Genomic DNA, 11,383 nt, shown 5'->3' on the forward strand with positions numbered 1-11,383 from the left:
TATCTACTCGAAAGAAAAACCGACGTGATTCGACAACGGTATTGCGATATTTCGTCGAGAGAACCGCATTCTTCTTACGTTATTGTAAAAGAATCGATGAGACGAGTAAATAAGAACGTAAAATGTCCGCTGTTATACAATTCGATTTCCTTTTTCCTCTGGTGTCCGCTTTTCTTTTTTTACGCCTGCGCGATCACCAGAGGGTTAACGTCAGTGGAAGTGACCTCGGCAGCACGTGTGCCCTGATCGAGCATTTTTGCGGGCCACCACAAAGGGCCCGAAATGGACTACCGCGTGATGATCCTGGCGCCAGCTCATTGCGTGGGTGACACGTGATACGTCTGCGGGGGTGTGAACGGGGGTTGGCTCCCCGTTTGGTTCTCCTCGTGCTCGTGCACCCAGTCCGTTTCCCGCGCCGTCTCCTGCCCTTAGCGGTGCTAATGACGCGTGGAGGAAAGGAAGGCGGAGGGCGTGCCGCGGAATCCGAGCTATTTTCAAAAGACGCCGTTCGAGTAAACGGAGGACGAAAAGGAGACCTTCCGTCTGAGCACGGCCGTGACTGATCATTTGTTATAACCGGTGTGTTGAACCGCGGTTCTTCCCGAGCGACAGCCACGAGATAGCGCCGAAGACGGGCGAAACGAGGAGGAGGATGGAGGAGTATGAGGTGTGAATAATGGTGAACCGATGCATGTGCTTGACAATCGAGTTGTTAATCTAACGGTTGTTGACGTGAGTCACATTGATACAGATAACAGCATTGGTCGCTTTTTCTTGTCTGTATAAATTTCCGTTATATAAGTATCTGTGTATTTATAGGCGTGAAGAAAATCGCAAATATAGAATCTCTTTTTTTCATGGCGGAGGAAAAAATGTGCATTACACTTAGGAAAAAACGTTGTTGATTAAACAAAAATTTCCAACACCAATTACAATTTTGTTAGTTCAAAAATTTGTGCATTTAATTTAAATGTACAAATTTCAATTCAAGTATTTATAGAGTTAATTAAAATACATAAATACTTGAATAAACAGCATTTAATTTTGTTGGAAAATTTAGTCAAGTTAACTACATTTTTTTCTCAGTGTATATAAAGTCCACCTATATCAATGTAGATTAACTTTAATTTATCATAGCAGAAAGGATTTCTAATAACAAGACTAAAGATATTATTGACATGTTTAATCTCTTATCGCAACTTTATGCGGTACAAATTTGACTGTTTGAGAATAAAATTTTCCTTTCCCAGTAATAATAACGATTTCCCTAAGAATTATTCAAATCGAGGTGTCTGTCAAAGTTAACAGTCTACATTGGTAGAAAAGAATGTAGACGAGTACACAATTATATCGTGTAAAATGTTCTTTTCCTGAAATACGAGCCGCTGAGATCGGTCTAATTTGAATGAGATAGGAGGCAACCATTCGCTACTGTTCTCGTTAGACCGGCTATCCGTCCGCCCGCTCCCTAATGCGAGTAGCAAATCTCCGTGTAGCAAATTTGACAAGGTACTTTCGCCCGACAATGACGTGATGATTCCCCTCGACGCGCGATTGATCGTTCATCAATGAACTCCATTTATCTTCACGAAGATAATAATCCTCATCGTTGGACCCTCGCGTCCCAGGTGCGCGACGAAACCAGAACCCGGTAAGGCAGCGTCCTTTTGTTGCAGCGTCGGTGGTGGCGATAGATATTAGAGGGTTCGAGAAAGAAAGGTAGGACACTCTCTCTCTCTCTCTTTCTCTCTCTCTCATGTCGGATTCCGGGAACTATAGAAATCTCAAAGTGATCTCTGTTTAGTGTACTCCTCTTTAATATCGCGTACACAATCTAAGTGTTGTCTAATTTACTTCCACAGCGAGGCCGTGGAATAACCTCTCGGTATCTCCCTCTTATCGTCTCCCTCATCGCCCGGCAACCTCGCCTCTTCCACTTCCCTCCCCTCTCGCTGCTTCGTCCCGGGCGCGCGCGCCCGCGCGCCCGTGTGCGCGACGCGGCGCGCTGGACGGAAAATAATAAAAAGTCGTCGTCACGACTGACCATAAATCCCGGGCGTCACGTAGCGACTCGGGTTGCTTGGTCTCTGAAGGAACCATTACTTTCGTAGCATCCCCAAGGGCTGTTCGGAGGAGGTAGCAAAAATGGCGCTATAAAATCTTCCTCTTAACGCCTATGTGTATTGTATACATATGCATATGTATATATATATATATATATTCTTTTTGCTTAAAAAAAATATATGTATATTAATGTATATGTATATACCTTTTTTTTTAACGAAGTAATATTATAGTATACATTTGATATATGTGTGTGCGTGCGTGCGTGTGTGTGTGTGTGTGTGTGTGTGTGTGTGTGTGTGTGTGTGTGTGTGTGTGTGTGTGTGTGTGTGTGTGTGTGTGTGTGTGTGTGTGTGTGTGGCGCTTCGGGAAAAGAAAAAGAAAGCGAAGGCAAGAGTAAAAAGGAAGGGGGCACTAAAAATAAAAAGAGAGGGCGAGTTCGATACAGGGGTTGGGGCGAGCCGAGTTTCGCGTAACGAAGGTAATTTCACTCTTCGTAAGGAAGGTTAGCTCCGACGGGTGGCGAGGAGAGAAAAGGGGAAATAGAGGGTGAGAACCGGTGGAAACGGGGTGGAACCGGGCGAGCGAGAGATTTGCGAGGGTTGCGATAGGGAGGAAGTCGAGGGAGGAGAAAGGGAGGGAAGGGGGGGAAGAGGCTATTCTGACAAAGCAGAGGGCTCGGCAGGCTGTGTCGAGTTTCTCGGGATAAAAGGAAACTTCTGCAACATAACAAACTACGAGAGGAAAATGGCGAAAGAGCTTAGGTGCACCGGGGGTGGAAGAGATGCGCAGTATAATGGAACGATAAATTGACTTTACGGACTATAAGATGGCGCGTACGATAACACGTAAAATGAATCTCATAGATCAAGATTTTTTTTAAATTTAATCAATTATTTCTTTAATCCACAGTTTTTTTATTATTAATATTCAATATATTTTCCACCGTGATAACTTTACTTGGTGATTTATGGGGCGGCAATTATGTAGACGATTCAGTGGTGAAACACACTGTCGAACGACCCTTCGACGTCGGCAGTCACGTATTTATAAACACACGTCACCCCACATTAACCGTCGGCGCACCTTTTGTGTAAGCCGAAAGCTTAACATAACACAAAACGCAATAAACCTGAACCTGGGAGCGAAATGCACGCTGTGGGTAGGAAGGAGGGGGGAAAGGGGGATATGCAAGAAACGTTTACGCTTTGCCGAGGTTAACGCGTGGACCTAATGCGATCACTTCCGCTATTTATGTTAAGCGTTCACCGGTGCAGTGGCAAATGATTTTTGTATGTTTGAAACACCGCGAAATGAGACGGAGAAAGTGCAGGGAGTAAAATGAATGCCTTCGATAGTGAAGTGTCAGAGTTGTATCGAGATTTGCATAAAATTTATGCAATGCCTTGCGATTTATAAAGAAACAAAAAGCTTTAAAGATATTATCAAATAAATGCGATAAAGAATGTAAAAAACTTAAATTGCATAAATTCAGTATTATTAAAGAATAAAAGAAATTGAAAACTGCAAATTTTTAGCCGAGATTTACGACGTTTAAAAAATTTAAAGAGTTCTAGAATTCGTAATAATCATACTTTTAAAAGGAAATCTTTTTTAAAATTTTAAGGATACATATTGTCACAAAAAAGTGGCACTATTTAAAATATAAAATTATTCAGGAAGAAAAAAAACTAAGTATAGAGAGAGAGAGAGAGAGAGAGAGAGAGAGAGAGAGAGAGAGAGAGAGAGAGAGAGAGAGAGAGAGAGAGAGAGAGAGAGAGAGAGAAGGCACCGAATTTGCAACAGTTTCCTAAATTGGAACTCCCTTATTCCTTGGAAACTAAACATTGCACAAATATGATCTGCTTAGATAATTAATTAAAAAAGTAAAAACACATATTTCATACATTCATATTTTTTTCTATAACATCTACTAAAAACGAATTCCTCAAAAGCGAGAGTTAGATTTGCACGATTATTTCTTAGGCAAACCTAACGGAATAATATTGAATCTGCAGTATTACATAATTTAGATAAGATGTATAAATCAACAAAATATAATATTAATATTTCGATCGTATACGGATTTCAAATTAGGTGCCCATTTCGTCAGATGCCCTTTTTGACATGTGACACAAAAACATTAATTATTAAAAAATGCAAAATAATATTATAAAAATTACTATATCATTTGACAGAAGATACTTTCTAATTTGTATTCATGTTTTCAACATTGATTTTCTAACTATTATTTAAGAAATATTATCCAAAAATAAAGTAGTGTTCCAAATTCGGTGCTTTTTTTCTATTTTTAAATTTATAACAGTATTGCACATAAGTTAATTTAGAGTCAATCATAAATTGCTTATTTCAAGTTCTCTAAAAGTAATGTAAATGTCAATTTTTTATTATGTTAGAGAGAGATCTTTAAAAACTATTTTGAACTGTGTAACTTTTCCGTTCATGATTTTTTAAATTTAAATTCAACTTGTTAGACTCTCTCCTCATTGATTGAAAGATGGTTTATTTAGAATACGATTTGCACGATATAAAATTAGAAAAATTTTGACTCACGTCATTTCTTTGTGGAAATGCTACATATTAATAGTTCTTTCAACAAGCGTGGAGAGGCAACTAATTTTTATTAGATTCTAAAGCAAAGAAATTTCGATAATAATAATAAGAAAATATAGACCAATGAGTAAAAACATAATTAATAAATTTCTACACAACTAACTTATACAATTCGAAAATTTTAATTTTATAGATGCAATAAAAAATACATCAAAGTACTTGAATTTCTCTCTCTCTCTCTCTCTCTCTCTCTATCTCTTTCTCTGTAACTTCAAGAGTTAGCCCCTTTTTTGCGAGCGTGTCTTCAATCGAAAATCCTATAGAGCGAGGCACGCAATCGGTCACGAAGAAGAGGGTACCAGTTTGTGTGTATGTGTGTGAAGAGGACGGTAGCCGGGGATTTCATCCCCGAGCGCCGGTCGCCGTCGCACCCCAATTAGAGAGGAACTTCACCGACGTGGTTCAACTCCCGTTCGCCTCTCTTTCCTTCCCACGCGCGCCTCTTCTCTCGTCCTCTCCATCTCTCCTTCCGCTTACGCCGCGGTGACGTCGACGCTCTCGATTTCACTCAAAGCCGACGCTAACGAGCACATGGAAGTCACGTGGAAATACGACGTGAAAAATGTAGGTGGGGAACGACGTATTCATCCCCCGCCGCGGAAAAGCCGCCGGCGGTCACGTGAATCTGACAGGTGAGCGCGACAGCGACATTTATCCGGCGTCGCGATTGGTCTCGCCAAAACCAAATAAAAGTGACTGCCCAGAGAAGTATCAGATTTATCGTTACGTGGGTGTCTTCGCGATTCCGTACGGTTCTCCGAGACACGGTAGAAATAAATTGACGCGCGTGAATCTATCGAAAATGTAAGAAAGGAATATTCAAATGCTTTTTAATCCAAAGATATATTGGTTGGGATTTTAATGACAAAGAGAAATCGATGTAGAATTGTAACATTTTTATGAAGAATAATTATTTCCTTCAACTTTGTATAGAAATATATACAATAATTGCTCTTTATGATATAGCGTAACCCTAAGATACAGATTTATCTATTACGCGCGTATCAAATTGCTCGTTTCGATAAAAAAAGAGCCCGATGATAAAGACATTAAGAAAGAGAGAGGAAGAAAGAGAAACGTCAGGAGAACAGAGAAAGAGAGAACCGTGAAGAGCATATGTTAGGGGTTTTCGTTGTCCCCCTGGGGGTTGCGGGTAGAGTGGCCTACCCCCCAATTACTGGCTCCCCTCTGGCCTCGTCTTCGCTATGTTAGGCGGGACCCTCCCCAGAAACTACTTCATTACGCAGACAGCCGTGTTGACTTGTATTGTGCCCCTGCTCCACGAGGGAGCCCCTTCAAATAATATCTGTGACGAATCGCTTGCACTTCCCTCGCGCCCCTTTCACGCTCTTCGTTTTTACACCGTTGCTATCTGGTCCTTCGTTTTGCCGATTTATTTCGCCGAGGTTGAGGGTTGCTTACGTGGATTTTGTAAGGCTTCAGTAACTGAAAACTTTTAACTTTTTAACGTTTAACGCTTAACTTTTTAACAGAACATTTTTCTGTTACATTATTATCAAAGGGTACGGTAACTCAACACACTGAACATCGTCTTTTTTAACGTCTAAAAAAGTCTTTGAGAGCTTTTTTCACATTTTTTAAACTTGTGTGCGAAGAAGTTTATAGACTCAAATTTAAAAGCTGTTAAAATATTCAGGCCAAACAACTTATGTGATTTGTACAGGCAATCTTGCAAAAAGTTATTACTTTCTTCTGTGCAAAAGTTTTAACAATACTTGGTCTCATACGATACATGTAATAATATTTTAATAATATCTGTACTATGTGAAACCAAGTATTGTTAAAATTGTATCGTTATATTTGTGCTATAGCTCAAATATAATGGCTTAAATGAGTAGGACAACATTGCTATAATCAACGGAATAATTAAATTCCATTTAAATCCACTACCGCGCGATTGCATTTCCTCGCAATCCATCAAGTACATGCCACCAAATGGCTGCAAAAATCGCTTGTTTATCCCTCTTCCGATATCGAGCCGACGAATCGTGAGCCGCATTATACCACCCTCGTGGATTTAATGCCAAAGAGAAACAGAGAGAGAGAGAGAGAGAGAGAGAGAGAGAGAGAGAGACGGCGAGTAGGAGAGGATTGGACATTTGTCCCAACGCGGCCTCAACCCTTCTCGTTTCGGGGTTTCGATAGTCGCCATATGAAGACATTAAGCGAATTTATGGTCGCCGCAATCAGCTGTACACCCCACGTATAGCCTTTTTTTTTACGACAGACGTCCATTGGGAGGTCATGATCCTCGACTGTCGCGTTTAGATCCTGCTCCGTGTCCCAACAGCGGCGCAATCGCGTTTCGCCATCAACTTAATTGTACGTAGAGGTAAAAATCTGACATCGATTGATATACACGATTAACATACGTTTCTCTTACATTTCGCCGATTGAGATTAAACCATGGATAATGAATAAAAATAATTATAGCCATTTGAAAAAAAATAGATTGATATATAAAAGAATAGAGATTTGCTGACAGGAATAGTATACGAAAAGAAGGGAATGATAGCCATCGCACTACCTATTCAGTTTCCAAACAAAACACAGCTCCGAACGCGCGGATAAAATCCCTCGAGCTGCGCAAATGGATTGGCGTTAGGCACCTCTGTCCTCTGTCGAGTCAAATCCTTACAAAACGGTGCCGATCGGCACGAGCAAACAATAGGGGCTCGATAAACGCTACCAGCAGCACCCGTCTTAGCGCCACTAGATTAGGCTCTCGCGACTAAGTATTTAATCAAACATAGTTTGATCCGCCATGCAAACATTAGCACAAAGGGGCTGATGTGCTCGGGGAACGATTGATGGCGCGAACAGCTCGGGTCCGAGTCATCGATACAGGAATTTATCGTCACTTTGGTGGCAAAAAATTTTGATTGGATAATTTTTATTGCATTTTCATTTCACAGATAAAGATTACAATTCTTCTGTTAATGTATGCATATTAACTTATATGGTACAAATTGCGGCAATATTGCAGAGATATTTCACTAAAAGATTGCAATATTACAAAAATATTACGTATGTGATTTTGACACACATAATTCTTAGAAATTTATTTATCATATGCCTCTAAAATAATTTTTAGACAGCAAATAGAAATTTTACTGTCAAAATATATGCTATTTACGTTCGTCTTTGAATTAAATTTTGAAAACTTGTCTCTTTAAAAAATAGAAATTTTACTGTCAAAATATATGCTATTTACGTTCGTCTTTGAATTAAATTTTGAAAACTTGTCTCTTTAAAAAATGATTTCATGAAAATGTAGATGAAAATTTTTGAAAAAGTTTTTTATTAGAATCTAGTTTAACATATTGCAGTATTTATAAGTTTTTTCTGAAACATGACATTTTTATGTATTGGGTTAGCATTCCAGAATGGTTATTATGGAAAGAAAACTTATAAACACTTCATCAAAATACGACAATAATATACTATAATTAAATAAGTATATATAATTACATAACATAACTAAATAAAAAAGAAACACTCCTTAATTGAGTGAACATTTGTATTACCACCTCTTTAATCAAGACACATGTTTAGCACGCTGATCACGACGCATTAATCATTCAGTGCGTGAAACGAAAAAATGAATCGAGAGATGGCTTTGGAATTCAAGCCTATAGAATCATAGCACATTATATCAGGCTACGTGTGAAAAATTGCCCTCCGGGTAAAAAGTCCTATATCGTTACATGCTTTCTATTCTATTGTGTGTTCTTTTAATTACGAGAAGTAGGATTTCATCTGGTGGCGGTAGGTTGCTCGCAGGTAAAACGTTGTTGCTCTTGAACCAATGTTGCTGCAAACTTCTGTGCTGCATGGGAAGTGAAATATTCGTTCAAGAACGATGTATACCGACGCATCACGTTTGCGATCTCATGGCCATGATTCCTCGGGACTTGTTTCCTCACGACCGTCTCTACGAGATGGTGAAAAATGCTCGCATCGCCTATGGTGAAGACAGAGAGGAGAAAGAGGGATGGGGAGAAAAGCGGGAGGGAGAAAGAGAGAGCGACCATCAATCATCGCTCGACGATTCGGAATTTCGCGAGGTGCGCACCGATTCGCGGCGCGTCCCGATATATAATTAGACCAAGAAAGGACTCAATCCCGTAGAGAAAGAGACGGGGTTCCGCGTTAACGTGGCGCGAGAGGTAGCGCGAGACACCCCGCTGATTAATGATCCGCAATCAGAGCCAAAGGTGGAGGTTCGGCACGGCGGCTCGTAAAAGGCGGCGTTTAACGTCGCGCATCGCCTCATCATCTTCTCGCTATAAATCAATTTAAGCGTACGCCGGACTCTTCCCTTTTCGAGCTAGTTCCGAGCTAGCTCGGTGCGTGTAGAAAACGCGTTCACCATCCGCCTGGGAACCAGCCTACTCGCTCGGAATTGTTCTCTATTCAAAGGAACCGAGCGCGCGGCTCTTCGTCTCTTCGCTTCGCTGATCCGCGCGCGATTGTGCCTGCGGATGAACGATGCGAAAATCGGCTCTCGATTTTCAACTCCTTGGGTTGAGAAGCGACAATTGAACCTGTGTAGTAGAAACCTCTCGACAGCACCGACGAGGCTTCCGCGACGTGGTTGCTTTTCCTCGCCGCACCGGCACGATCGCCGGATTAGCTAACTCTCGATCCTGGCTGTGTTGACCGATTGACGATTAGCTAATAACCGATTCACGAAACGGCGCGGTTGCGCGGTCCGCGCCGTCGTCCGCGCGGCGTGCATGACGACGTTCGCGCGGACGAACAATCGGGGACTAACGAACGTACGCGGATCCCGAACGCTTGTCGTGTTTATCGGCTACCAAAAGCACGCGTAGCCCGGTACAAAATCGTTAAGAGCATTATGCCGCGGAATTAAGATGTGAGTGTTGCGGCCGAGGCGCATATAGCGGCGTAGCGGCGACGCATTAATCATTCCGGTGCGCAGCCGCCAACGATGACGATGACGACGATTCTCTCCTCTCTGTCGCCATTGTGGCGATATATGTGGTTTCAATGCCGCGTGATTATACCACGTGTTACGTGCCTCTCTCCCTCTCTCTCTCTCTCTCTCTTTCTTTCTTGCTTTCTTTCTTTCTTTCTCTGCACGTGGACACTCTCTCTTTCCGTCGAGGAAGGCTTGACTTAGCTGCTCGTAAGCCGTCATTATCGGCATGAATCGTCGGCCAACTCCGCGCGATAGCGTGATGTAAACCAGCAGGTGGCGGCCGCGAGGGGTTTGTTTCCTCTCGAGGTGTCGAGGATATTGCGAATATATCGAGAGTGAGAGATTAGGTGTATTCTTTAGGGGGAGAGAGGGGGGGACAATGATACGCATCTCCTGAATGCGCCGTTTGATTGAACGATTGCAGCGAAAACGTTTTGGGTTTACGTTGGGTTTTACGCATTATGCGCTAATTGAAAAACCAAAACAACAATATTTTTCCCGCAACTGGGCATTCGGTCGTTCTAATTATTCGCAGCTACTCTGTCATTATCTGTGAATCAATTTCATAATAATTAAAACAGAATAATGTTCATGAAGTATTGGTCTTCCGGGCCATGAAACGTACACTATATAAAAAATTTTTGTAAAATTACAACTATAATAGTGGGTAATTTTGAGACCAACTATAATAGTTGTAAATTTTCTTGTGTATGTAATTTTGTATAATAAATTTTGCAATAATTTCTTAATTGGTTTTTTACACTTGTGTATACACTGTAAACAAATTTATGACAAATTAAATTTTTTACTTGTACACTGCAAAATTATAAACCAAAGTAAATTTCCACCTATTATAGTTGGTCTCAAAATTACCCACTATTATAGTTGTAATTTTTTACAGTGTATTTGAAGGAATAAATCGATCTTCCCCTCAGTTAGCTAGCACTGCGGACACTCCACTTTCAGATATATAATATATTTCAATTGTATTTCGAGTACATTTTCTCGCGTATTCCCCAACACGGCGTTTCCCGTACCACCTGTGAGGGAATCCTCGGTCCCGTATTATTAACCGAGGGAAGCGCAATTTCTTCTTCCCGTATGTTTCCCTAACGAGCGAAGATTAAAATGTAAGAGGCCCCGAGGATGTGATTGATGTGCGTAGGTAGAGCATCGGCCCCGGTTGGAACCCATGCCATCTCGGCGCGCTCGAGAATCGCGGTTTGTCTCCCCGATTCCGCCTGGATCATGCCGCGCAACAAAGAACAATGGTGCACGGTGGCCGCGCGGATAGACCGTCATTGTTCCCGCCTGGGAGCCTCGGTCCCGGGACTGCCCGGGACGTTCTGACCCCGTCGCGAGATAAGGGGATCGCCGGCGGTCCCTTTGAGTACCAGCCGGACGCGCGCGTACCGATCGTCCAACGAAGATGACTGTTCGACCGACTTTCCGGCGGGACGATTCTCGATTCACAGCCGCGCACGCTTTCTCCCTCTCTCTCTCTCTCTCTCTCTCTCTCTCTCTCTCTCTCTCTCTCGCCGTGGCAGGTCTTACTTGCAGATATCGATACCACCACCGCGGAATTGTTCTCGATGCCGCTGCCGCGGGATTGTTCCTTTATCGCATGACGACGCCCGCCGAAATCGACGGCGGTGATCTGCGGCTACGACGATAATAATTTCAGATAAAGTTTCACGATCGCGCCGGCTGTGCCCCCTC

Source organism: Monomorium pharaonis, chromosome 5, assembly GCF_013373865.1.
Source record: "Monomorium pharaonis isolate MP-MQ-018 chromosome 5, ASM1337386v2, whole genome shotgun sequence".
In the NCBI taxonomy this organism is placed as follows: domain Eukaryota; kingdom Metazoa; phylum Arthropoda; class Insecta; order Hymenoptera; family Formicidae; genus Monomorium; species Monomorium pharaonis.